Source organism: Ursus arctos, unplaced genomic scaffold (assembly GCF_023065955.2).
Source record: "Ursus arctos isolate Adak ecotype North America unplaced genomic scaffold, UrsArc2.0 scaffold_10, whole genome shotgun sequence".
Taxonomy (NCBI): Eukaryota; Metazoa; Chordata; class Mammalia; order Carnivora; family Ursidae; genus Ursus; species Ursus arctos.
In genome coordinates, this window is record NW_026622764.1 from 27744508 (window position 1) to 27771612 (window position 27105).

The window sequence follows — 27105 nt, forward strand, 5'->3', positions numbered from 1 at the left end:
AACTCCATACCGCACTTGCTTGTTTTGTTTGTTTACTTGCTTGTTTTGTTTAAATAGTCAGCTACTGGGGTGCCTGGGTGGCTCAGTCAGTTAAGTGTCCAATTCTTGATTTGGCTCAGGTCATGATCTTGGGGTCGTAGGATCAAGTCCCGCATCAGGGGCTCTCAGTGGGGAGTCTACTTGGGATTTTCTCTCTCTCTCTCTCTCCTGCCCTACCCCTGCTCACGTGCACTCTCTCTCTCAAATAAATCAATCCTTAAATAGTTACCTTTTAAATTGTTTTAAACAAAAAGAAAAATTAATACATATCTACCAGTGTAGTTATCATTTCCAGTATTCTTCATTGCTACATATAGGTACATATTTCTGTTATCAATTTTCTTCTGTCTGAAGGAGTTACTTTAATATTTCTTATAGTGAGATTGTTGATTAATTCTTACAGCTTTTTTACATCTGAAAAAAAATCTTTATTTCACCTTTATTTTTGAAACATATTTTTGCTGGGTATATAATTCTAGGTTGATAATTTTTTGCTGTCAGTTCTTTAAAGATGTTTCTCCACCGTCTTCACTGGCATCGCTTCCAATAAGAAATATGCTAATCTCCTTATTTTTTCATGCCCTATGTATTATATTTTTTTATACTGGTTGCTTTTTATTTTTTCTCTTCATTGTCAATGGTCAGCAGTTTAATTATGATGTGCTACTGAGATATTTTCATGTTGTTGTACTTCAGATTTGTTTAGCTTCTGGATATGCATGTTTATAGCTTTCATAAAATTTGTATGTTTTTATCACTATCAGAGGCTCCAATTGCATGTATACTAAATTGGGTTTGTTTTTGTTTTTTGTTTTTTTAGAGAGAGAGTGTGTGTGTGACTGGGGGGAGGGACAGAAGGAGAGGGAGAGGGGCGCCTGGGTGGCACAGCGGTTAAGCGTCTGCCTTCGGCTCAGGGCGTGATCCCGGCGTTGTGGGATTGAGCCCCACATCAGGCTTCTCTGCTAGGAGCCTGCTTCTTCCTCTCCCACTCCCCCTGCTTGTGTTCCCTCTCTCGCTGGCTGTCTCTATCTCTGTCAAATAAATAAATAAATAAATAAATAAATAAATAAATAAATAAATAAAAAAGAAGGAGAGGGAGAGACAGAATCCCAAGCAGGCTCCATGTTCAGTGCAGAGCCTGATGTAGGGTTCGATCTCACAACCCTGAGATCATGACCTGAGCTGAAACCAAGAGTTGGATGCTTAACTTACTGAGCCACACAGGTACCCCTATATTAAATTGTTTTTAATTCTTCCACAGCACACTATTTTTTTTCTCTTTGTTTAGGATTTTTGCATCTATGTTCATGAAAGATATAGGTCTGTGGTTTTCTTTTTGTCAAGTCTCTCTTATAATAACTTTGTCTGGTTTGGACATTAGGGTAATGTTAGCCTCATAAAATAAATTAGGAAGTGGTCCTTCTGTGTTTATTTTCTGGAAGAGATTGTAGAGAATTGATATCATTTTTTTCCTTAAATGTTCTGTAGATTTTACCAGTGAAATCATCTGGGCCTGGTGTTTTCTGTTTTGGAAGATAAGTAATTATTGGTTCAATTTCTTTAATATAATATATATATATAAATATTCAGATGATCTATGTCCCCTTGTGTGAGTTTTGGTAGATTGTGTCTTTCAAGGAATTGGACCATTTCATCTAAGTTACCAAACTTGTGGGCATAGAATTGTTCATATTCCTTCATTATCCTTTTAACGTCCATGAGATCACTGGTAATGCCCTTCTTTTATTTCAAATTTAGTAATTTGTGTCTTCATTCTTTTTTTTTCTTGGTTAATCCAGCTAGTGTAATATCAATTTTGCTGATCTTTTCAAAGGATTGGCTTTTGGTTTAATTGATTTTCTCTATTGTTTTCCCATTTTCAATTTCCTTGATGCTCACTCTGATTTTATTTCTTTTCTTCTGCTTCCTCTGGATTTAATTTGCTCTTCTTTTTCTAGTTCCCCAAGGTGGGCACTTAGATTTTTGATTGTAGATCTTTCTTCTTTTGTAATATATGCATTCAATGGTATTAATTTCCCTCCACGTACTTTTGGTGCATTCTATGAATTTTAATAGGCTGCATTTTCATTTTAATTTAGTTCAAATATTTTTAAAATTTTTCTTAAGATTTCCTCTTTGGTCCATGTATTATTTAGAAGTGTGCTGCTTAATCCCCAAATATTTGGAGATTATCCAGCTATCTTTCTATTATTGATATTTCCAGTTTAATTCTATTGTGTCTGAGAGCATTTCTATGATGTCTATCTTTTAAATTTGTTAAGGTATATTTGATGGCCCCCGAATGTGGTGTTTTTGGTGTATATTCTATGTGAATTTGAGAAAAATGTGTGTTCTGATATTGTTGAATGAAATATTCTATAAACGACAATTAGATCCAATTGGTCAATTTTACTATTCAGTTTAATTATATCCTCACTGATTTTCTGCCTCAGACTTCATAATGATGGAAAATCTCCACCTGGAAGATGTCATACATACAGAATAATCCTGTTCCTGGACTTTACTTCTGGACACAGAAGTGCACAGATTAATTTGTTTAGTGAAACAAAGATGTTCCTGATACTTTAGAAAAATGTTTCTCCAACATTAGTAGATCTGAATCATCTACAAGACTTATTACATGAAGAATGCTGGGATTCACTCCCAAAGTTCTCGATTTATTTGATCTTGTATAGAACCCACGACTTTGCGTTTCTATGAAGTTTCATAGGTAATGCTAATGTTACTGGCATGGGGACCATACTTTGAGAAGCACTGCCTTATACCATCCAGTTATATTTTATTTTTTAAAATATTTTATTTATTTATTTTTTGAGAGTGAGAGAGAGAGAGCCTACAAGTGGGAGGAGGGGCAAAGGGAGAAGCAGACTCCCTGCTGGGCAGGGAACCCGAGGTGGGACTCCGTACCAGGATCCCGGAATCATGACCTGAGGCAAAGGCAGATGCTTAACTGACTGAGCCACCTAGGCGCCCCGATACCTTCCAGGTATATTTTAAAATCCATAGTCTCCAGCATATATAAGCCAAAGATTTGGGCAAATTGTGTTCGATACATATTAAATCAGGAAGAATAGCAAATGGCTTAAATAGTAAAACATCTGTCTCAGGATTAACCAAATTAGGAGCAAACGTCCTTCGTTTGACTTCTACATAGACTTGTATTTACTAGTAGCAGTTGATCTACATAGCAGAACATAGTAAGATAAAATCTGAAACTCCTTGTCTTACCCGATGTGAGGGTTCTTGTAAGGATGCCTATTTATTATATTATACAATCTCCTTTTTATGAATACACACAGGAAAAAAATCCCCTCTGGTCCAAAAACCATTTTAGAAAAGTTGTACTTTTACTAAGAAATCGAATTGTAGTATTTCACAAATGTTTCCATTTCCTTGTTGGTTACTGACAAGCTCAGAGTCACAGTGGTAGCCACGACAAGCAATGTAGAAGGCATATGTAGTATAGCTTTTGTACGACAATCTTATTTGCTTCATTTTTTTCTGCTCTCACTTTTCTCATTGTCTTATGGTTTATTTAGTTGTTTCTTAAAATATACAGTGCTAAGAAGACTTTTTAAAAAGTCAGAGTAGATTCAGTCACTTCTAACTAATCTCTTAGGTTAAAGGTTTCCATCAACTTTCAAAACTTATGTATCAAGACATTGTAGTATTGGTATAAAGATAGACATATAAATCAAAGAAACAGAATTGAGAGTCCAGAAATAAACTTTTATATTTATGGCTGATTGGTATTCAACAGAGGTGCCAAAGCAATTCAAAGGGGAAAGAATAGTCTTTTCAACAAATGGCATTGAGACTACAGATTTCCAAATGCAAAAAGATGAACTTAGCTCTTACCTCCATACAGAAAAGTTTTCCTATCTACCATACAGAAAAAGTAACTCAAAATGGATCAGAACCTAAATGCAAGAGCTAAAATTATACAGATTTTGGAATAAAACATAAGAAAAAAAGTTTAAGGCTTTGGGTCAGGCAAAGATTTCTTAAATATGACACCAAAATTAAAAAACATGTACTCAAAAGACATCATTAAGAAAGTTAAATAGCAATCCACAAAATGGGATAAAATATTAACATATCATATCTCTGATAAGGGACTTGTATAAAAAATATATAAAGAAGTATAAAGCAGTTTTACAACTCAGTAAGAAGACAAATAACCAAACTTAAAAATGAAAAAAAGGTTTGAGTAGACATTTCACCAAAGAAGATACAAGAACGGCTAATAAGTGCATGAAAGGGTGCTCAACATCATTGGTCATTAGGGAAATGCTAACCAAAACCACAATGATTTGACATTTTATACCCATTAGAAAGGCTATAACCCCCCCCAAAAAAAGATAATAATAAATGCTGGCAGAGATGTGAAAAAACAGGAACCCTCCTAAGGTATTCATGGGAATATAAAATAGTTCATCCACTTTGAAAATAGTTGGGCATTTTCTCAAAATGTTAAGCCTAGAGTTACCATATGACCCCAAAATTCCATTCCTAGGTATCTTCCCAAGAGAAGTCCAAAGACATGCCCACAAAAGGACTTATACACAATTGTTCATAGCGGCATTATTCCTAATAGCCAAAAAGTGGAACCACCCAAATGTCCGCACAACAAATGGAGAAACAAAATACAATACACCCATCTAATGAACACCATTTCACAATAAAATAGAATGAACTTTTGATATACGCTATAACATGGATGTAACTCAAGAACAGCCGTCTAATGTGAAAGGAGCCAGACACAAAAGGCCACATAGTACACAATCCTGTTCTTACAAAATGTACTGAAGAGGAAAATCTAAGGAGATAGAGAGTGAATTAGTGATTGCCCAAGGCTGGGGGCGAGGAGGGGGATGAACCGTAAATAAGCACAGGTGATCTTACTAGGGTGAAAATATGTTCCAAAAATGGATGATAGTGATGGCTACGTAATTCAGGAAGCTTACTAAAAACATCATTGAATTGTAAACTTTGAACAGGTGAATTTTATGATGTGTCAATTACACAATTCTATAAAGTAAATTAAAGATTCCAACAACTGTTGTTGAGGCGAGGTCCCTCAACTGAAGTCCCCTGGCACTTGCTCTCTAGCTCCTGTGGCCCACCACAGACAGACCAGGAGGTGGCACCTTTGTGGGGTAGACGTCAAGTGCCATATCCAGTCCTGTGGAACATAGAGCTGCCACGGCCCAGTAGTGCGTAGTCGGATAGGGTTACATTCTTTTTGAACCGCTGCATTTCTGAAGCATCTCATGGCGTCCACATAAACAAACTCCCCTAAACCAAATAGTTAGATCAATATAAGAGTAAAAGTCCCCCCATGGCCAAGAATGGATAATCAATATGTCAGACCACATTTACGTCAAGTGAAGAAAATCAGAGTGACATGAAAGAAATGAATGATTATACTTGAGTATTAGAGCTTGTCTGCCTCAGGTTATTTTGATGATACTTCAAATATTTATGGAAACAAGGGAATCTTTTTTTTTTCTCACACAGTTTAAATTTGAGTAGGGATGTTTCTAGCAGCCTCCTAGGAAGCACTGGTGCCATCAGGAAGTCCTTGATTCTTTGTAAGGACCCCGAGCATCTACACATTTTTGATGTAGTCTGAAATAAAATGTGTGACAGTCCAGGAACACAGCAAAATTCAACATTCTATAGGTTTCCTTCAGAAAAATAAAACATTTCATACGTGAAACTATTCACTCTCTTCCCTGCAGCCACCCAATCCCTGGTTGTTATTGCTAGTGGGAAAAATGTGGAACTTAAAATACTATATATGTTATTTGTATTCATGCCTGTTGTAAAGGATTCTGGTGTGAGTTCTAAGGAGAGCAACTGGGTCATTTTCGTATCCCTAGCACTTGGCTAAAGATCTGAATATAGGGCTCAGTATATATCTGAGAAGTGATTACAAGAGTGACTTAATTATGTTCATTGACCACATCTATTCCCTGCCACAGTAAACAGCATTTATTGCTTCTTTCATGTATTCGGTCATTCACTCATTCATTTAACAGTATTTGCCGAGTACTTACTATTTGCAACATATAGTATTAGGTGCTGAAATTGCAGCAGCAAAAAGACACAGTCCTGACCTCCTAGGAGCTCTGGAGGACAAAGACACCGAAATAAAATACTCTGTGTAGACCAGAGACAATATTAAGTAAGGGGCCTGCGCACCTTCTTATAACTCAATTTCGGGTGTGACTGCACAGAGATCCAAGCAGAGGCCCGAGATCCCTGTTAGGCCAATGGGCAAGGAGGTGAGAGGGGACAGAGAAGGAATGAAGTCACACTGCAAGGTGGTGTGGGCTTTAAAGTCAGACAGACCCGGGTTTACATCCTTACTTGGCCACTCGTTAGCTCAGGGACCCTGGGACCCTGGCCAAGGCTTTTATTCCCACTATTTTGCTCATCTGCAAAATGATCTGTGTCTCACTGTGTTGTTGGCATGATTAGGGCTATTGTGGCTGGTGTAGACCCTGGAACATAGTTAATACTCAAAAATTATAGTCACCGCTATTACCGTCCAAAAAGAAGAGATACAGCTTCAAAGTGGTTGGTGAATTTTTTTAAACATAGTTTTTCTTTAAGATTTTATTTATTTGTCAGAGAGACAGACACAGAGCATAAGCAGGGAGAGCAGCAGGCAGTGGGAGAAGCAGGCTCCCCGCTGAGCAAGGACCCTGGGATCATGACCTGGGCCGAAGGCAGACGCTTAACTGACTGAGCCACCCAGGCGCCCCTAAACATAGTTTTAATATTTTATTTGACTGATTCTTAACTATTGGCAAATTTTTTCAACAATTTTTCCTCATTTACAAATCCTAAGTGGCTCCCATTGCTTGTAAAATTAAGTCTAAGTATTCTTTTTAACAGCTGTATTGAAGTATTTTCATCTATTTATTCATCCATTCAGGGACATTTGGGTTAGTCCCACTTTTTGACTATAATGAAGAATGCTGCTGTGAACATCTGTGTATAAGTTGTGTGTGGATGTATATTTTCACTTCCCTTGAATAGATACCTAGGAATAAAATTGCTGGGTTGTAAGGTAATTCCAGGTTAAACATTTTGAGAAACTGTCCAACGATTTTTCAAAATGACGGCAGCATTTCCCACACCCACCAGCAGGACACGAGGGTCCTAGTTTCTGCACCCTCGTGCCAGTAATTGGTATTGACAGGCTTTTTAAAACATTTAAACACTTTTTAGAGGAGGATTACTTTGATGTTAAAAACAAAGTATTTCAATTTCATAAGTTGAAAACATAAAGAATTAGAAAAAAAGCAAATAACTCATAATTTTATAAAATATGTCAGCTGTTAATGTGTTAGGACATATATTTGCAATTTTTTTCTTAAACAGTACCTTTTTTACCTGATTATGATAATATTGAATATCCAACTTTGATCAAATATAAATTTAGGGGGACACCTGGGTGGCTCAGTAGGCTAAGCATCCAACTCTTGATTTTGGCTCAGGTCATGATCTCAAGGTTGTTAGATCAAGTCCCAAGTTGGGCTCCGGGTTGAGTGTGGAGCCTGCCTGAGATTCTCTCTCCCTCTCCCTCTGCCCCTTCCCCCTCAATCACATGCTCAATAAATACATACATACATACATATATATATTTTATATATATAATATATATATATATAAAATCTTTCAAAAAATATGAATTTAGGGAAGGGACTAATATGACCAAAGAAAAAAATATACATAATAGCAAACAGTACTTATGTTAATCCCTTTACTGTATTATCTCATTTAACCCTCAAAGCAGTGTTATAGGGAGATAATATCATTATTTTAGTTACTTTGTAGATGAGAGTAACTGAAGATTCATGAAGTTAAGTAATTTCCCTAGGTTAGTATTGAAGTATATAACAGAGTCAGACCTCAAACTCAGGTCTGGAGCTCTCCAGAGCCCCTTTTATAAACCACTAAACTTATGTTGGTTTTGGGACTTCACTGGGCCTAAGGATAGAGAGGATTTAATTGATAGGAAAGTCCTATTGGTTGGAAAAGGAATTATAGTATAAAGAAAAGATAATCATGGAATATTTGATGGTCACTGAAGAGACCACCCTGACTAGTTGAGAGAGGAAGATAGAATTGGACAGGTTGGATCATATCTGGTCTTGAATGTAAGGCTGAGGGGTGAACTATTTCCTAGAGGCAATGGGCATTCAGTGGGTCTGTCTGAGATGGTGAGGTTGCATGGAGCTCTATCCCGCAGCGCTAGCACAAGATGGATGGAAGAAGGGAATGCTTCGATAAGGAAGGAGTCAGGATGCTGTTCAATAGCTCATGGGTACAGTGAAGAGGAGCAAGACTATGGGGTGGCCGAGGACGGAAATGGACTTAAGGAGCATACTGAATGGGAGTTAAGGGTTGGAAAGGGCAAAGAGGAGCTCTCCCCTTTCTCCACCTCCACCACGGCTGGTAGTAAAGAGAAATTAAACTTGGAAAAGCAAATAAACTAAATAAGTTGCTTTGTTCTGTAAAATTCTCTACTGGAGGAAAAAATATTAAAATTTCCAGATATGTCTGATAGTTTCAAGTAACTTTAATGTAGCTTGGTATTTAATTCTATGCTGCTCACACCAACATGGTCAAAGAGTGTCAATGAGTAACAATTTCCTTTATAAAGGAATTAAGCCCTGGTATTTGGAAGATGAAACTCATTCACACATCTATGTGATGTTACAATTACGATATAACATGTGTACTCTTCCTAGGGTCTAAGTCATCTGATGGCCCTAAGTAGGAACAGGGAGGAGAAAAGGGGCTGCTGCCATTACATTCCTGATGGGATTGCAGTCATAGTAGCTTCAAAAGGTAAATAACACTCTCCCTAGATTTTTGATTCATGACAAGAGTGTAAATTAAAAAGAATATGGAAAGCCAAACTTTAAAAAAATATAATGAAGATTCTTAATTTTTCATAGCTAACATTTATTGAGACCCAGTATCATGAGTTAGAAAGCAGTAATACTAGTGTTGGAGTAATAATATAGCTATTGCTGACTGACCACGTACTATGTAAATTGCACTGTGACAAAACTTTACAAATCTGATTTCGCTGATACCTAACATGACATGACTTAGGAAGTAGGAACTATTTATTTTTATAGGAAAGAAAACTTAAGCTCGCAAATCTAAATAACTTTCCCTTGGTCAAAGGTAGAAAGTTACAGAGTCAGGATTCGCCCATGTCTTGCTCCAAACCTGTGACCCTTTTCTACCAGGTAGCTCTACTGCACCTTTATGTTAAGATGCTTGTCATCTGCTATCACCTGAGTTATATAATTTGAAATTATCGAATTTAGAATACACTATTATTTCTACGTAATTGGTCATTCTAAACATAGTTATGTCCAAGTTGAAATCCCTTTTTGTCTTTGAGAATAATGATGCACTTGTTTAAAGAACCGTTCAGATATTTTTCACTCTTTCTATAATATTCCTTCAAAGAGGGTCTGCCCATTGCCATCCTATTCTCATGCTCTGGCCCACCTCTGCCCTTATCTCACTCTGTTCCCTTAGATTGGCTTGCTTCGTGTCCTTCACCCACCCTGTTCCCTTGGTCTGGCCTGCCCTCCCCTTCACCCTCCAAGTGCTCTGTTCCCTGCCTGGTCTGCTCGCCCCCTTTCCTGCCCCCACTTCCCTTGTATGGCATGTACTCTGTCCTTTCTCCGCCTGTTCACTTTGCTGGAGCTGTTCACCACCCTCATTCCTATTCCCTCAGTTGGCCTACAATCCTCATTCATCTTTCTAAATGCAAGTTATCTGTCAATGTCCTATTCAAATGCCTCTACTTCTCTTCCTAATTAATTTCCCTAAAATTATTGAATACCTTCCTACTCTATACCTCCAAAGAACATTAAGCCCATCCCCCACCCACATACACACATTGGTTTCTGTCAATTCCTCTTTTGCTCATTAGATTATGATTTCCTTTATGGTCAAGAACTATAACTTACTTATCTTACCTTCACTATGATTGATCTCTTTAACTGCAATGCCTAGCATACCTTAAACTGAATTGATAAGTTTTAAAAGGTCATCTTACTCATTAGTCATGTTTTATTTTATATTTGTTCTGCTTGTTCTTCAGTGTGTCTATCATGTGGTTTGCCTGGGTACTATTCTAGTTCATTTCATTTTTTTTTAAGATTTTATTTATTTGAGAGAGAGCTAGAAAGAGCACAAATGGTGGGGAGGGGCAGAGGGAGAGGGAGAAGCAGACTCCGCACTGAGCAGGGAGCCCAACGTGGGGCTCAATCCCAGGGCCCTGAGATCATGACCTGAGCCAAAGGCAGATGCTTAACCAACTAAGCCACCCAGGAACCCCTCATTTTAATTTTTGACCGAGGTCCCCATTAGGAGAACTGTCACTCTGAAATGGTAGAAAAAAGAAAAAATGAAAGTTCAAACCTTATCTGTGTGTCAGTGACTGGCTGGTTCTGTGCCCAGATCACGCCAAATTCCAGATTCACACGGCAAAATCATATCTACTTTTTGGGTTTAATCATGATCATATTTAAATCTCTTTAAGTACTACTCTCACCCAAATGCTTCTTCCCAGATGTGCTGCATTATTAATGGAATGGAATTAAATATAGGGGTTTTAAAATGAACTTGCTTCCAAATATATTAGACTTCATCTTCCCATTTTGACACTCCTTATTTCTTGATATTGCTATTTTCACAAGTCCTATTGCCCTGTTTCTTTATCTTCTCTTGTGTTCATATTAGCTATCTAATTAATACCTTTTACAATTAGACTGGTGCTCTGTTTATGATGCTTCTAATATCTGTAGTTAAGACCCTAAAATGTGACTTAATACTGTTCCTTCTACTGTCCCTGGATGACTCCTTCTGAATGGATAAACTGCCATTTGTCATGATCACAGATTTTCCTCTGCACTTTTTTTTTCTTTTTCTGAGCAGGGCTCCAATCACATTCCAGACCACTGTCATTATTCATTTCCCAGCTACTTCGAATTAATTTTCTAGCCAATGCACTTTATCAAATTATTTGCTCTAATTAGGTGCTTTCCTCTGTATGTTGATGAACTCAGAGAAAAGGAATTACTGGCAGCTTCGGGAACTCCCAGTGTGTGTGTGTGGGAATGGGAAGCGGTGAAGGAGAGAGAAGAAATACAGTCTGATGGTAGATTACAAAGTCAAAACACAAATCCGCCTGAGCTTACACTTGAACGGAGGCGATTTGTTTTGGGAACAAATGTGGCAGGTTGGCCAAGTAATTTGTTCAACACAAGTTTCTGAAATGAATTTTAAAGAACACAAAATTGTACAGTGCTTTCTTCAACCTACAAGATTTCAGTATTCTTATTGCTATAGAAAAGCGAGAGAAAACAGATACAGAATTCCTTACAGACTCTTATGTTTGTCCTCTAGGATTTATAGTCTAGGATGGTAGTCTAAAGAACCTTTTTAGAACTGTTGTCATTTCTTCTCTTTCTTCAACCAGATTTCTTTTTTTCAATGTTGAGTAAAATGCTGCACATTGAAATGGAAAAAGCCTCAGTATGACTGCAGTCTTACCTGAGTCATCGTTCCTGATATGTCCTTTTTCGGCCCAAAAATATTGAGGAAAAATGTCTTATGGGCCCCCTAGGGTTCTGTGTCAGATTTAACAATATCTAAAAGGAGGCTCTGACTTGAAAAATTGACCAAGGATATCAAGAAGTATTGAACCTTTATTCTGTAATGTAAACTACATAGAAACCAAATGAAAAATAGCTAAGATACATCTTGGTTTGCTACACGGTAAGCATCCTGCTATTGGATTTTCATTTGGCATCTTTAATCCTCCCAACAGCCCTATAAGGTAAGTACTGCTATTATTCCCATCTTATAGATAAGCAAACTGAGCCTTAGAGGACATAGGTAACTTACTCAAGGTTGTAAGGGTAGTGCTGCTGGCACCTAGTGGGCAGAGGTCTGGGATGCTGCTAAACACTGCACAGTGCTTAGACAGGCCCCACGATAAAGAATTATTCATTCCAAATTGTCAGTTATGCCGAGGTTGAAAGATCCTCTGCTGTACACCTAATTTTAGTACCTGGGAAGGACGGAGAACAGCGAGAACAGCAATTTTATTAACAGAATTTTAGTCATTAACCAGAAAGAGGACAATTCAGATTCGGGATGCCCCATGTTTTCTTAGGACTGCTCCAGAGTGTTCTGTGGGGTCTATTTCTTGCTTCTGGGTGCATATTACGGGATCTTGGTTTCTCTCAAGCAATTGCTCAAAGTACAAGCTTTAAAATAAAGCCTTTTATCACCAATTCCTATAACAGGGTTGGCTTTCTTCTAATAGGTTCTGCAAATGCTGCAGAGGTCTCTAACCTGGGTGCATGATGCCTCTGATCTTCCTGCTGGCTAGTTTGTGGGCTACTAGATCGCACTGGGTGGAAGGTAGCTATGATGTCTTTTGAAGAAATATTTTACCCATCTTGAATTTGGGCAATCATCTTACTTGCTATATAAGATCACTGAACACCCTCCAGATAACAACAGCCCCGGACAACACTGTGAAATCTTTCTGTGCCACTTTTCAGTGCACCAGCCTCATATGCCATGGTTAATCCAATACTCCCCCCTCCCCTTGCACTCTCCTGATAGAGCTGTTCAAAGACAAAGCAAATCATTATCGTCAGCTTGGAAAATCATCTCAGTATGGCTTAGAGAAGACGTGGGGTTGTGACCAAAGTCAGCAGACATCTTTTTGTACTTCACCTACTGGAATGGAAACTCCTCGAAAGTAGGAACTAAAGTTTTTTTGAAGGTCATGTGCAGAGTTAAACATAATGACACTCAGGGAGTATTTAATATTAATGGTATTTCCATCAAAAATTATCAGATATTCCTTTCTGATGATTTTTATAACAGTTTGGGGCATTTAGATAAAAGAAATATGATGACAACTTGGAGGGAGTTCAGAATGAAACAATAAAAATGAATGAATGGTTAGAGGGAAGAGGGAATCAGTTATGTGCTGGCTAAACAAGAATGAAAGAAGGAATGGCCTATGATAAATGAACCGTGTATGTATCAAACAGCAAATTGCTTTGTTGTTGATAGGGTGTTGAGTAAGACAGCTATCACCTCTGGAGCCATATATTTTGGGATTAACTGGGCTTTCCTCCCTGATTCCCTTGAATTGAATAGAACTCCCTTGCCCAGTTCTAATTTAATTGTTCCACAAGGAGTCATTTACTGCAGTTGATAGGAGTCAAGGCATTACACAAGATTTTGTGAGAATACATTTCTTTTCTATTTTCCAAAGACTTGTCATCATTCTAAAACTAATAAAAATAAAATATACCTAATAAGAATTCTTTTTCTCCCATTATTATTAAGAATTCTATGAAATCTTGAAAGGGTTGAGGACCAGATGATAGAAATATGAAGAAGGTGGTAAAGAAGAAATATGGTGCCAGTAACTAACTTGGAGAACAATACAGAAGGCTTTGAAATGAATTCTGCCCTACTGGCTGGGGATCCCCATCCCTGTGTTGGTCTTACCACATCTAAAATACTGTGGAATCCTGATCTCCATGTTATAAAGGAGCCATTGACATCCAAGAAAGAGGAAAAAGAGTTTGAAGATACAAATAAAAGAAATGTGGATGATTAGCCAAAGAAAGTTTAATGGGGAAATTATAGTCATCTTGAAATGTCTGACGTACAGCCAGAGTAAAACCAAATGGGTAGGAGTTTCAGTAAGATAAATCTCTGATCAACAAAAGGGAGAAATGACAAATGATGAACTGTACCATAATGAAAGTGCTGCGTATAGAAAGAGGTAGTGGTCACTGGAAGGATCAAACCGAGACTGAATGATTATCTGTTAGATTCATAGATGAGATTCATGCAGGTGGGAGAGATGGGACTGAAATATTGTTAATTCTTTTCTGATAATACACAGTACCATTTTTTTCAAGTAATTCTTTTTTTCTATTTTTTTAAATTGACATACAATATTATATGAGTTCCAGGTGTTGGTGGTACTATTTAATTTTTGAACACAACTGTTTTTAAAAATTTTTTATTTAAATTCAATTTAGTTAACATATATTGTATTATTAGTTTCAGGGGTAGAATTTAGTGATTCATAAGTTGCATATAATGCCCAGTGCTCATTACATCAAGTGCCCTCCTTAATGCCCATCACCCAATTGCCCCACCCAGCTCCCCACGCACCTCCCCACCAGCAACCCTCTGTTTCCTATACTAAAGAGTCTCTTGTGGTTTGACCCCCTCTCTGTTTTCATCTTATTTTATTTTTCTTTCCCTTCCCCTACGTTCATCTGTTTTGTTTCTTAAATTCCATATATGAGTGAAATCATATGGCATCTGTCTTTCTCTGACTGACTTATTTTGCTTAGCATAATACACTGTAGTTCTATCCACAGTGTTACAAATCACAAGATTTCATTCCTCTTGATGGCTGAGTAATATTCCATTGTCTGTGTGTGTGTGTGTGTGTGTGTGTGTGTGTGTGTGTATCACATCTTCTTTATCTATTCATCTGTTTTTTTAATTGAACCCAAATGAATGATTGAAAGATGGTCAATTGTTGAGGGACATAAATCATCTTAATTTCTATTCTTAAATATATATTAAATCTCACCCCATCCCCCCATTCACACCTTATATCCCCCCTGTCTCTTTCTTAATTCAGCCCTCATGAATTCTCCCCTGGATTACTGCAATAGCTTCTGAATTGTTTTCTCCACACTCCTACCTTTGAACCCATCTTCTCCAGTGCTACTAGTATGAGAGTTGCCCCTGGAGGCCCTCAGTTAAAACATGCTGATGGCTCCTCCATTCCCATGAATAAAGGCCACACTTCTGAGCATAGCACTGGAGATTACTGGCTCACGGACCCAGCCTCTCACACCTGCCTATCCGCTGCTGTCCTTCCCTCGGAGATCTTCCCTCCAGTAGTACGGACCTACTGTAATTTCTAAAGGGGAAATGCTGTCTCACATTTTTAAGACCGTGCATTATGTTTCAACTGCTTTGAATGCCCTTCCCAGTCTTGGTCCACTTTGCCCAACCTTATGTTTTAATCATCAAATAGATGGTCTTTATTAATAAGTCCATTGTATAATCAGTCTGTTTTTTCTCCTCAACCATTTATGTTCAGGGCTACCAAACCAAAAGGGGAGAGAAAGAAGAAGGCAGTTACTTAGTTGAATTGTATTCTACACAACCTATTTCTCAGTAAGTTCTACTTGATTTCTTTACTTCATGGATAGAAAGTCTAGTACCTATTTTTCTAACTGTGTTTTGAACATTTGATTAAAATGCACTGTTCTCCGTGATAATTATCAGATTTTTTTCACATTTAAGAAATGTGGTAATATAGTATTTTTTCTCCTGAAAAACTATTGCCAACTCATAAATATTAATCTTATTTTCCTTTTGCCATGTCCTATACTTCCAACAACACTGATCAAATGCAGGGTACACCTTCTAATGTCAGGCTAGTGAAAATGCCTCTGCCTCTAAAATACTAAAAGCAGACTATTTTGCATTTCCAAAATGAGCAGCACACAATTTTACTTAAATTGTGTCCAGTTACATAGCATTCATCATCCTTGATATATAATTTGTAGATTTCAAGTTCGTTTTAAATAGAAATCTTTGTGTAATGCATATTTAAAAATGGCTTTGGCACCCTTTATGTACAACTACATACAGGTGTGTACCTTTGCTGAACTAGAGTAAAAGAAACTCCATAAAGATGAATTTCATCTGATAACTGGAACCCCCAATAGTACATCATAATAATCAAAGCTTTAAATGCAATAATGTTTAGGAATTGAGCTGGCACCAGGGAGACTAAGTCTTCAAGTCAATATTTGAGAATTAGAGCCGTTGTGTGAAATGAAGTGCTCAACTGGAGAGCTGCCAACTGCTGAAAGCCCACATGCAGGAGCTGTGACTGAGAAAATATAGAGTTTCCAAGCGAAGCCAAGGAGGGGATACTGAAGAGAGTGGGTCTCCTCCTGGCTCTGGGGCTCAGTCCTTTTCTCTCTCTCTTTCCCTCCCTGTCCGTAGGTCCTTTAGCCCAGAGTTCCTGTTTTCCTGAGTGAACTTATTGTTTACTATTAGCAGCTCTTCGGCCCGAGGAAGAACAGAAAAATGAGATTATTTTTTAGATAGCGGCGGGGACGTGGTTTTAGTGTCAACTCCTGTTAAGTGCTGCATCATTATAGAAGATGCAGAAACACATTCGAAACAAAAGTGTGAAGACTGTGTCTGTCTCAGAGTTGGGAGAGCCTTAAACTAATGATGTGAACAAAAATGTAAATTCAGGTGGAAATATTAGACACATTCTAAATTAAACGTATGGATATTAAGTGTGTATAACTTTTCCATCCAGTACAAAATCTTCAGTTCCTTTTTTTTTTTTTTTTTTTAAAGCGCCTCTGTATATCAGGAACACTGATCATATGCCTACAGATCAGACGCCTGCTTGGAGAAGATGGGGAAGAGAAGACCCCGATATTGTTTCACTCACAGTTCAGGGAGGAAAACAGCGCCGGAGCTAAGTAATTCAATAGAGGAGATTTTATATGTGGAATTAGAGATAGAAGTGTTGGAAGAGCCAAAAAGCCAAACAGGGAACTGTGAGACAACTCAGAGATTAACAACCGCAAAAAGCAGCTGTAAACCCAAAGGCTTAACCAATATAGTGATGAGAAGATATAAGCAGGTCTCAGGAGCCAGCCGTTATGGTGGGAACTGAAAACAATAAAGCCTACCCTGAAGGAACTGTGTAAGGATATGTTTTTTTCACAGGACATGAAGCCACGTCCTGAGTCTTGAAGTCTCTGTCAGAGATGCTACCCAGGAGTTGGTAGGGAGTGGTGGGGTGCAGGGGAGCAATTTCTTCTCCTCCCACCACCCAATTTCCTGCCAGTGCCTCCCAGCGGCCAAACCTGACAGGAAGCCAGGGACAAGGGATCCTGGGAAATGTAGTTTTCAGGGTTCCATCCTCTAAAAATCACTGACGAAGTTACACATCCAATCAGAATAAGTTCTTAGGAAATGAGTAGGATAGCAGTAATTTGATTTGTAGTTTTCTTTCCCTAAAACTGCTTCCAGTATAGAAAATGTAATCTAATAGTGAAAGATGTGACACAGAGTTAAGTAATACAGAGTTCATCTACCTCTCAATGATGATCTTTTGCCCATGATGGGTTCCTAGAATCGTGTAAATGTAAATCAGTCTACCAGGCAAGTTTTGACTAAAGGCTTACAGTGTGTTGGGGGAGGGGGCCGGAGGGGGGAGGGGAGGGGGCAGGAGGGGGGAGGGAAGGGAGCAGGTACTTAAATGTAAGTTCACAAATGAAATGTCAAATTATGTAAGACTTCACAAAATGAAGTGTTCCATTTCACAGTATAGACTATGGACTTAAAAAAAAAAAAAAAAAAAAAAAAAGGAAAAGAAAACCAGAAAAGGAAATTCCAAAAAAGACAGAAGAGCAACAAGAACAAGAACACATAGTCAGAAAAGACCTCACATAGTGATGAGTTTCTAAGCACAGTGTTAAAGTGTCAAATTAATATAGGAGGAGGAGAAAATATTAGATCTTCCAGGTAAAAGCAGAATAAGAAGTGAAGGCAGGGATAAAGCTGGCCTTTTCTTGAGTCAAAGAGATAGCTGTTCAGATTAGAAGGAAGGATATGAATTAGAGACTGGGAGGAAAAGGTACCTGAATATTCGTGTAGAATTAGAGGAGTAACAGAAAGACCACAACATCATGAAGGCCAGCAGTTCTTTCCACAGTGTGTGACCCCAGCACACAGCAATGGTAGCTACGATTCAGGGGTGGGGGGCGTTCTGCACTCTCTCCTCCCACACCGAGAATCACGGATCTAAGTCATCTTCTTGCACAACCAATTCAATCATCTCCAAGATGTAACTGCCACACTGTCCTTAAGAAAGTTTAAAGGATTGACAGATGGGCAAATTGATAGGTAAAGCAAGTAGAGTAAAATAAAAACAATTCTTTCAACTTTATGTTTGAAAATTTTCATAATAAAATGTAGCTTAAAAAAACACAGTAGGGGAATATTTTATTTCCTTCCTCAGAAGAACATCAGTCGGGAAATTCTTTCTATGATCTCCTTCTCAATGCATTTTAAATGTGTTCCCTCCTTCCCTTGACCATTCTTCAATCTTATGGTGAATCCCCTTATAATTATCAAATATATCTGTATATATTTGTGTGGGTCTCTCTTGCCTCCATAATGAACATATAATTTCTTTAATAAGAACTACGGCGATATTGACTTATATTTACTCTGAGAATGGTCAAAACATACTCTTTACTTTCTCTTTAATGTCTTGTGAAACCAAATTATTCAACTGCTGCTACACACAAGGAGTTTGTCGCTAATCATCAGATACTTGCATTTTTAAAAATTTCCTTACTAATCAATACACTCAGTTATAATTAAGATGACATCTTAGCTCCTATGGAGTGTATTTTTCACTATTTTTTAATTCATGTATATCATTTACTATACAGTAATGGCAGTCCCCTGTGTTTGCATGTGTCTGTTAAATATTTCAATTTATTCCATGAACATGAGTTTCATTTTTAGGGTAGAATGTATTCATTTTACTACAGTAGAAGAATAGGTCCAGTAAGCCTGAAATGAAAATGGCATATTTCATAAATAGGTAGAAATATCCAAAGACAGTTTTATTGCCTAACAACCCCCAGATTTAAAGTTATATAAATAAAATATCCATTTTCTGTCAATGGCTTACTATCTATAGTCTTGCGAACAAAATTCAACAATTCCGTGCTTTGATTTAAGATACAGAGACTCCAATTACCTAAGCAAAATAGTCAGAGTCAGTTATTCAGCTGGGAAGAAAGGAGAACAAATATTCATCTCAGAAGTCTGATTTCACAATCAACCATCAAACAGAAGTACACATTTTTACACTTGTAATTCAGAATTTTGAAAAGAGTGAAGAGACTTGGACATCATTTCAGTTCCATTGACATTTATAGAACTCTTACAAAGACTGTGAATCAATCAACAGGAGAGACTGAACTGTACAACTCTGTATCCACAGAGCCCGTTGTATGATACAATGGACAAGCTTGCCCAGCTTACAAAATACTTTTCCTGGACTCTAGTTCTCAGATATTGCCCTCTTTGTTCCCACTCCTACCCAATTGTGAGAGACAGAACAGTGACCTCCCAAGATGTCTATGTCTTAATCTCCAGAAACTGAGAAGATGTTACCTTACATGGCAAAAGGGACGCTGTGATTAAGTTAAGGAATTTGAGATGGAGAGACTTTCCTGGATTATCCAGGTGAACCCAATCTATCACAATGTCCTCATAAGAGGCAGGAAGGTTAGAGTCAGAGAAGATTTGATGATGGAATCAGAGGTGGGCGAGAAAGACACTAGAAGGCGCTACCCTGCTGGTCTTGAAGACAGAGGGAGGGACTATGAACAGAAGGATGCAGGCAGCCTTTAGAAGATGGGAAGACAAGGAAACAGACTGTACCCTAGAGCCTCCAGAAGGAATGCAGCTCTGCCAACACCTCATTTTTAGGATTTCTGACTTCTAGAACTGACGATGATAAATTTGTGTTGTTTTTAGCCACTAGGTTCATGGTGACTTCTTACAGTAATCATAAAAAACAAAAACACCAACCCTCTTGGACATAAGTGACCCTTACTGCATCTGCCTTACCACCCCTGGTCACTCTCCTCCCACCACCATCTGGTTTCCCTACTCCTCTCTTCTCTGAACTGCCTTTACTGGTCACCTCTAATGTTGATGTCGCCAAATTCAGCAATCACTTCTTCGACCTTTTCTTCTTGTCCTTTTTGAAGCATTTGGCAGGAAACTTCTCCTAACCTGGGTTCTCTATCAGTTGGGCTCCTTGGTTTGCAATGAGATTACCTCCCTCATTTTCCTCCTAGCAATGGGATATGCTTTAGGCAACTTCCGAGATGACTCCCAATGATCCCCACTCTTGGTATTCACATCCTCATGTAATGCCCTCTTCTTGAGTGTGGGCTGGACCTAGTGACTTGTTTCTAATGAACAGAATATGTCAAAAGGGATGGGATGTTGCTTCTGAAATTAGGTTACAAAGAGACAATGACTTCCATGTTTTCATACTCTCTTGCTCTCTCCCTTGCTTGCTTTCATGAAGCCAGTTGTCACATGAGCCACCCTATCAAGAGGCCCATTTGGCACACAATTTGAAAGGTCGCTCTGGCCAACAGCTAGAGAAGAATTGAGGCTCTCAGGGCAATGCCAGGGAGGAACTGTTTTCTACCAACAGCCACACGAGTGGCTTGGAATCAGATCCTCCCCCCAGTTGAGCCTTGAGATGAGACCGTAGCCCTGAATCCAAAATCTGAATTACAGCCTTGTGAGAGAACTTGAGACAGATGCATCCAGCTAAGCTGCAACCAGATTCTTAACCCACACAAACCTAATGAATGTTTGCTGTTTTAAGCCATTACATTTTGAGGTAAGTTGTTACACAGCAATAGATACCTAATCCATGTGGGTCATAAAGAGAATATACCTAGTCATGAGGAAGATAAGACTCCTGGTTGTACAATCCAACTTCAGAGTTACAAACAAAAACATGAGGTCCCTTAACAAAAACAGGAAAAGCAATGTATCATAGAGTCTCAGACTAGAACACAGTTTAGGGACTAGAATATGATTCAAGACTTTACTCACCCCTCATTTACTAGGTCATCTCATTTTCCCCTTCAATAGCTGAAATCCGTGGGCACTTACCCTCATGCTTGGCTAGTAGAAATTCCATTCTGCTTTTACAGCACCTTCTGTTTCTAAGCAACCATCCCACCACTCTTCTAGTTCATGACTTCTGCTCGTACATGGTTTTGGTTACCTCACAGACCCTGCAGCCCGCCTTCTGTCTATGTGTTTGTCAGCTCCTGTATCTAGTACGTTTTTGCTAGGGCTGCCATAACCACGTGCCACAAACTGGCTTAAACAACAGACATTTTTTATCCCATAACTCTGGAAGCTAAAAGTCTAAGATCAAGGTGTCAATACGATTGGTTCTTTTTGAAGGCTGTGGGGGAGATTCTGTCCCATGCCTCCTTCCTAGCTTCTGGTGGTTTGCTGCTACTATTTGGTGTTCCTTGGCTTGTAGAAGCAACACTGTGATGTCTGCCTTCATCTTAGCATGGTACCTATAACAAAATTTCCCCTTTTTATAGGTCCACCAGTCATACTGGATGAAGGTCCCTACTCCGGTTGATCTCATCTTAACTAATTACATTTGCAATGGCTCTATTTCCAGATGGGGTCACATTCTAAGGTAGTGGGGTTTAGAACTTCAGCATATGAATTGGGGGAGAGGGTTGGACAGACAAAATTCAACCCATAACAATACCTTCTCTCTGTATAACCGCAGATTGCTGGTAAAGAGACTCCTCCCTACCGCTTGGTCATTACTTACCCATTTAAGTAAGATTCGTACAAAGGACTTCCGTTCAGAACTTAGGCTGACCTATAAATTGTCTGGCCTTGGGTGAAAAAACACGTGGTCTAGAACATACGTATGTATCTATCTATGAACATATGTACCTAGATGAGGAACCACCTAGGGCTGCTTCCCTCAGCAGGGAGCTCTGAGAGACAATCACTTTGAAAGGAGCTATGGGACAAACAGACAGGAATTCCTAAGTTTGTGCATCCATTAAAACTTCTATGACATTATTATTTCCCAATTTCACTCCTACCTTGCTGGTATTCAATATTAAGCAATTCTTTTTCCACTTTCTTACTTCCCTAGATCTTTATTCTTACTTTGCCTAGATCTTTGTTCTCAGCCCTATCCTGTTCTGTTGTTGTTCCCCTGGAACACCCTGCTCTCAGTGACTTCATCCAAACCCATGGCTTCAACTGCCAAATTGGATTTCCAGATCCATTTCCCCAGCTTAAACCATTCTGTAGAGCACATTTATTCAATTGCTTCCTGGCTTCCCTACCTAGGCAACACACACGTGCCTCAGACTCAGCACACCCAAACCTGAATTTGCCAGCTCACCTCCTACAAACATGCCTCTACTTCAGCTCACACGATCTGTATCCTCCTAGCCCCTCCAGTAAGAACACTGGCCATGCCTCGCTCTTGCCAGTCACCCTGACACATTCACTCAGTTACTGAAGCCCAAGGCTTCCCCCTAAATATCTCCCATACCTTTTCCTTCCCAGCCATTCCCACTTTGGCACCTTAATTCAGGGCTGCTCGCTTCTCTCCCAGATGATACCAACTCTCAGTGCAGCTCTCAGAATGTTATTTCAGAAAGTACAAAAGTTATCTCATTATTTCCCTGCAAAAAATCATTTAATAATACCTGACAGATTCGGGTTAAATTTGAAGCATAGAAAAATACCTAATTTCCAGGACTCTGCCTACTCTCCTAGCCCTTCATCTCCTGACTGCATGCTGAGGGATATTCCCTGCAAGACGTTAATAAGTAGACCAAATTAAAAGGATTCTGTGATCAAACGTGATCTAGTCTTGTCCATCTTCAAAAAGCCCACCATGGAATTTAATTTACATTTGCATTTATATGAGTATTTATGCACATCCCCACTCATACCTGTAGATCACCCCATCATAGTCCTTACTACATTGTACTATAATAATCAATTGGCTTGATTGTTTCCTCCATTTGAAGATAAATTCCTTGAGGGCAAGATCTACTTTCCTTTATGACCTCAGAACCTAGTGATGTGTTCAGTAATTTTTTGTTAAATGAATGCATGAATTTGTTAGATTCTGTAGTGAACAAGTTGCAGTCCTTACCACTAAAGAATCATATTGAAGGAAACACACTTTCCATCAATAATCATAATATCTAGTTAGATATCTGTTACTCTTAAAGTGCAAGGGGCCGGGATGGGGGGAGAGGTGGTTTGAGGGAGCTGAAGGGTTGAAGAAGACCGTTCAATATCCAAATATGGTCAAAATCATAGTTCCCAAGTCTATCCCTTTGGAAGAATCATTCCTTCATGTGCTCAACCACATGAGCCTTTGCTCTCAGTCACAAGAAGCAGCTTTTAGAATTCCACACCATAATTTTTCCAAGTCTAAGAAAGAATCTGTGGCAGAGCTTGTTAACGATGTGGGGGGGCTGTTTTGTGAATTCCCTATCACTAGAGATGCCCACACAGAAGCTGGATTACCTACTTCGGGGGAGTGTTTTAGGTGTCTTCGTAGTAGTGGGTGGAGAGATAACTAATGTTATAGGAGGTCAGTTTCAAACATGAAATTCTATTATTTTTATATTATTCACTTAGAATTGTTAACAATGAAACTCACCTCTTTCAGATCTCAATGACAGAGAAAAGCTTTGACCTAATAATCATTTTATTCTTTAAAGCCTCCATTGCTCAGGCTTCATGTCATATGGTACAGGATATATAATTTCCTTTTATTTGTTCATTAAATGTCTCAAATTTTATTGACTTTTTCCTACCACCTTGAACCCTATTTATTGATTAAAAGTAGTTTTAGTCTATTTGCAATATGCACATGTATGTGTGTGCAAGAGAGATGGAAAGGGAGCGAGCGAGAGAAACGTTCCTCATCTCTATGGGGTTGGATGTCAAGAGAGATTTATTTTTATTCCTTCCAAATACTTGGTCAAAAGGGTTATATTTGCAGCAGATTACGAGGGTTAACAAGGGACTTGAATCTTGAAATGCCATTCATCTTGAAGTAGCAAGTGCCCAGTCTCCTATAAATGGAATGTCACGTTATTTTTAGATGAGGCTTTTGCCAAGAGGATCCAGGACACAGTGAACAATGTTCAGTCTGATTAGCGACCTTATTTAAACATGCGAATGGCTGCAGTTCCTTAAAGTTACTCGCAGTAAGTCTGTGGCAAGCCTATTCCCTTAGTGAGGGTGCATTATTTAGTTCATCAATTTAAAAGAGAGGGGAAAAAGGCTTTGGAATAATGCAGTCTTGTTTACTAATAACAGAACATGAAAGTTTGAGATGAGCATATGGTTCTTGTTAAGTAGGGCACCAAGGTCAATTTTCAACCCAAGGTCTCTTAAAGGGTTCTCATGGACATTTATGTTGCAACAGTTCCTAAACCCAGATCTGCCCACCCAGAAGTCATAGTCCAAAGACCAGAAATTTAAGCAGATTACCCCCATTTGCCAACACACCTCAGGGAAAACAGGACAAACAAATATGAGGTGGAAACAAAACCAAGTGTTTGCTACTTTATTAGACCACCGTGGTCAAGAAAATCATGTTATGAAAAGCAACCCCTCAGGTAGCTGGTGGGGACGCTTATGAGTATGTATGAGGAGGAATCTCTAAGCAGGGAGCCTTGTGTGGCTGATAATTCTCTGTCACTACAATAGAAGGTTCTGGAAAGTTTGTCTGCTGGGCTATAAAAGATGCACTTGGGGCTAAAAAAGTGTTTCACTGGATTTCCATATCTAGATTTCCCTTTTTAAAAAAGCTTTTTGTTGAGGGACCATACCATAAACTATTATCTTATCAATAGGTAAATACTTTTTCAAATCATAGTCTATTTCCTCCTTGGCCTTTTAGGCTCCTCATTTTTATTCTTAAGTAACTAAACTCTCTAATGGTAGGACTTTCATACAGCTCCTAAATCTAGACAGAGGACTAACTCATACAAATCACAGCCCTAAGGCATGAATGTAGGGTTTTTTCTTGGAATGGACAGTTCTCTCCTCCCCAGAGTGCAGTCCCATGATATCCTTCCGAGAGAGGAAAGAGAACCTGTTAATTCTCATACACAAAGCTTATAGTAAGTTGGGGCTTATGAAATCCAAAGGGCAAGCAAACTGACCTCCAGGGAGAACCACCATCTGCCTAGGTCTGCCAGCTCCATCCGAGGAAGCAAAGGGATTTCGAGGCCCTCGGAATCCCCCCAATGCCTGCCAGCTCTCCTAACAATGACTGCAGGATGCCCGTGACTGCCAACCAACATCACCATTATTGTGTTATTAAAAATACAGATTTCCTGATCCATCCTGATCATGCAGAGTCAGAATCTCTCGGTGGAAGAGCCAAAAATCTGCATAGTTAATAAGTTCCTTGGATAGGCCTTACACTAGAAACTTTTGGAAAGCACTACCGTGGTGGCCTCTCTTCAACCAGATTCCTCTTCCGAAACAGGGCCCGGAACACTAATGAGTGAGAGGTTGGATAGGAAACCGAATTGCCTAACACGATTTCCTTAACACTTGAATAGTGTTCTGCTTCACACAGACTATTCTCACCAGCCTCTACACAGATCCCTGGGGATCTCCTAGTCCTCAGGGCCCTCTGCTCACTTGGGCAAGTCTTGGCTGGGTTTTGACAGTTGTAGCTCCACGTGACCCTTGTTCTCAGACCCAACCAGCTGCTTCGAAGCTCAGTTTCCCTCTGCGGCTACCTCATGTCCCGCAGGCTATGGGTCTTGCTGCATGCTTGGAGAGCACAGCACGGAGTCAGGGTAGAGGCCTTCGTTCAATGCAGACTCCATCTGCAGTCTGGGAGGAGACAAGCTCCACTGAAACCAGCAAACAGCGAAATCCTTGCAAGGCAGGTTACTCCCAAGAGGAATTTTCATCTCGCTTTTCAAATATTGGCATTAAAATAAGCTTCTTCCCATGGGAATCATTTCAAAGAGAAAGTAAATTCGAAGTCCTTTGAGGTTCCCCTATATCTAATGAACATATCATACAAAAACAAATTGCATTTCATAAGCTGGCAATCACAAGAAGAGTGGCCAGAGCTCAATTTAATTAACTCATTAGACACGTCTGGTTTTAAAAACAAAACCAGTTCCTATCACATAAATTCCAGAAATAATCACGATGGATAGCTTTCCAGGTCTTCCCTATACTGTTTAGCTTCGGAATTGCAGTACTCTCCCTCGTTTTCATTCAAGCGATTCGAGCACAAAGAAATAAGATTGCAGCCCGTCAACCCCAGGAAAACAGTGGCCTGAGGAGCCTCATGCCACAGTTGCTGTCAAGGCCTTCGAATGAGAAAAGTAACTGGATGGGGCAGCATGACATAATGTGTAAGCCATCAGAATCAGTGGCTTTCCCAGTGCCCCTTCTCGTGGCCACGCTGGAGGCCTTTGTGACATGTAGCAACGCGGTGGGGTAATTATGTGTAGTTATATAAAACGGACTAATGCCAGCCAAGCAAATCGCGTGGAAGGACTGGTTGTGTTCCTTGTTAAATGTTTTGTCAAGCTGACCATGCCCTTTATTTATCTCTAACACAACATGCTTATTCTGCCCCATCCACTGTATTCACCCTGCAAATTTATGAGGCTCTATTAATCTTCTGCCCTGCTGACTATCTCTGTTGCAAAGTGTCAGCAGACTTTTGTACCTTGCTAATGTACAAAGGGCTTCCTATGAGTAATATCAGCATTTTGCCTTTTAATTGCACATATAATTTTTAGGTCTTACAGCTAATAAGGGAATTGAGACCACAGTTCATCACTGTCTCGAATGGTACTCCAGGGGTGTGGGGACTGTGGAAGCTGAGAGAAGAATATAGCTGTTCTGGTTCCAAGCAATAGTTTCTCTCATTATAATGGTACCATCCCCACTGTAGTGTCAAGGGTCTGTCACTTTTCCTATTATACACCCTACTTTTCCTGGGCTTTATAACTCCACAGTAAAAATGTACTCTTCCTTGAGAACTTTTCATGTTGGGTCTCAGCTCATGATTATTTTTATCACCCCTCGTATCAGTTCTAAATGAAATTAGCTCCGTGATTTTTAAAATCAAAGAAACCAACATTATCTGTTGGCCAAAACTCCTGAACACCTAAGGCTTTCAAATGGGTGCGCTTTTGCTAGTCCTTCAATTGACCTTTCTTCTATTGGATTTTTTTTTTTTTAATGCAGACTCAGGTTTAAGTACTTTCAAGGAAA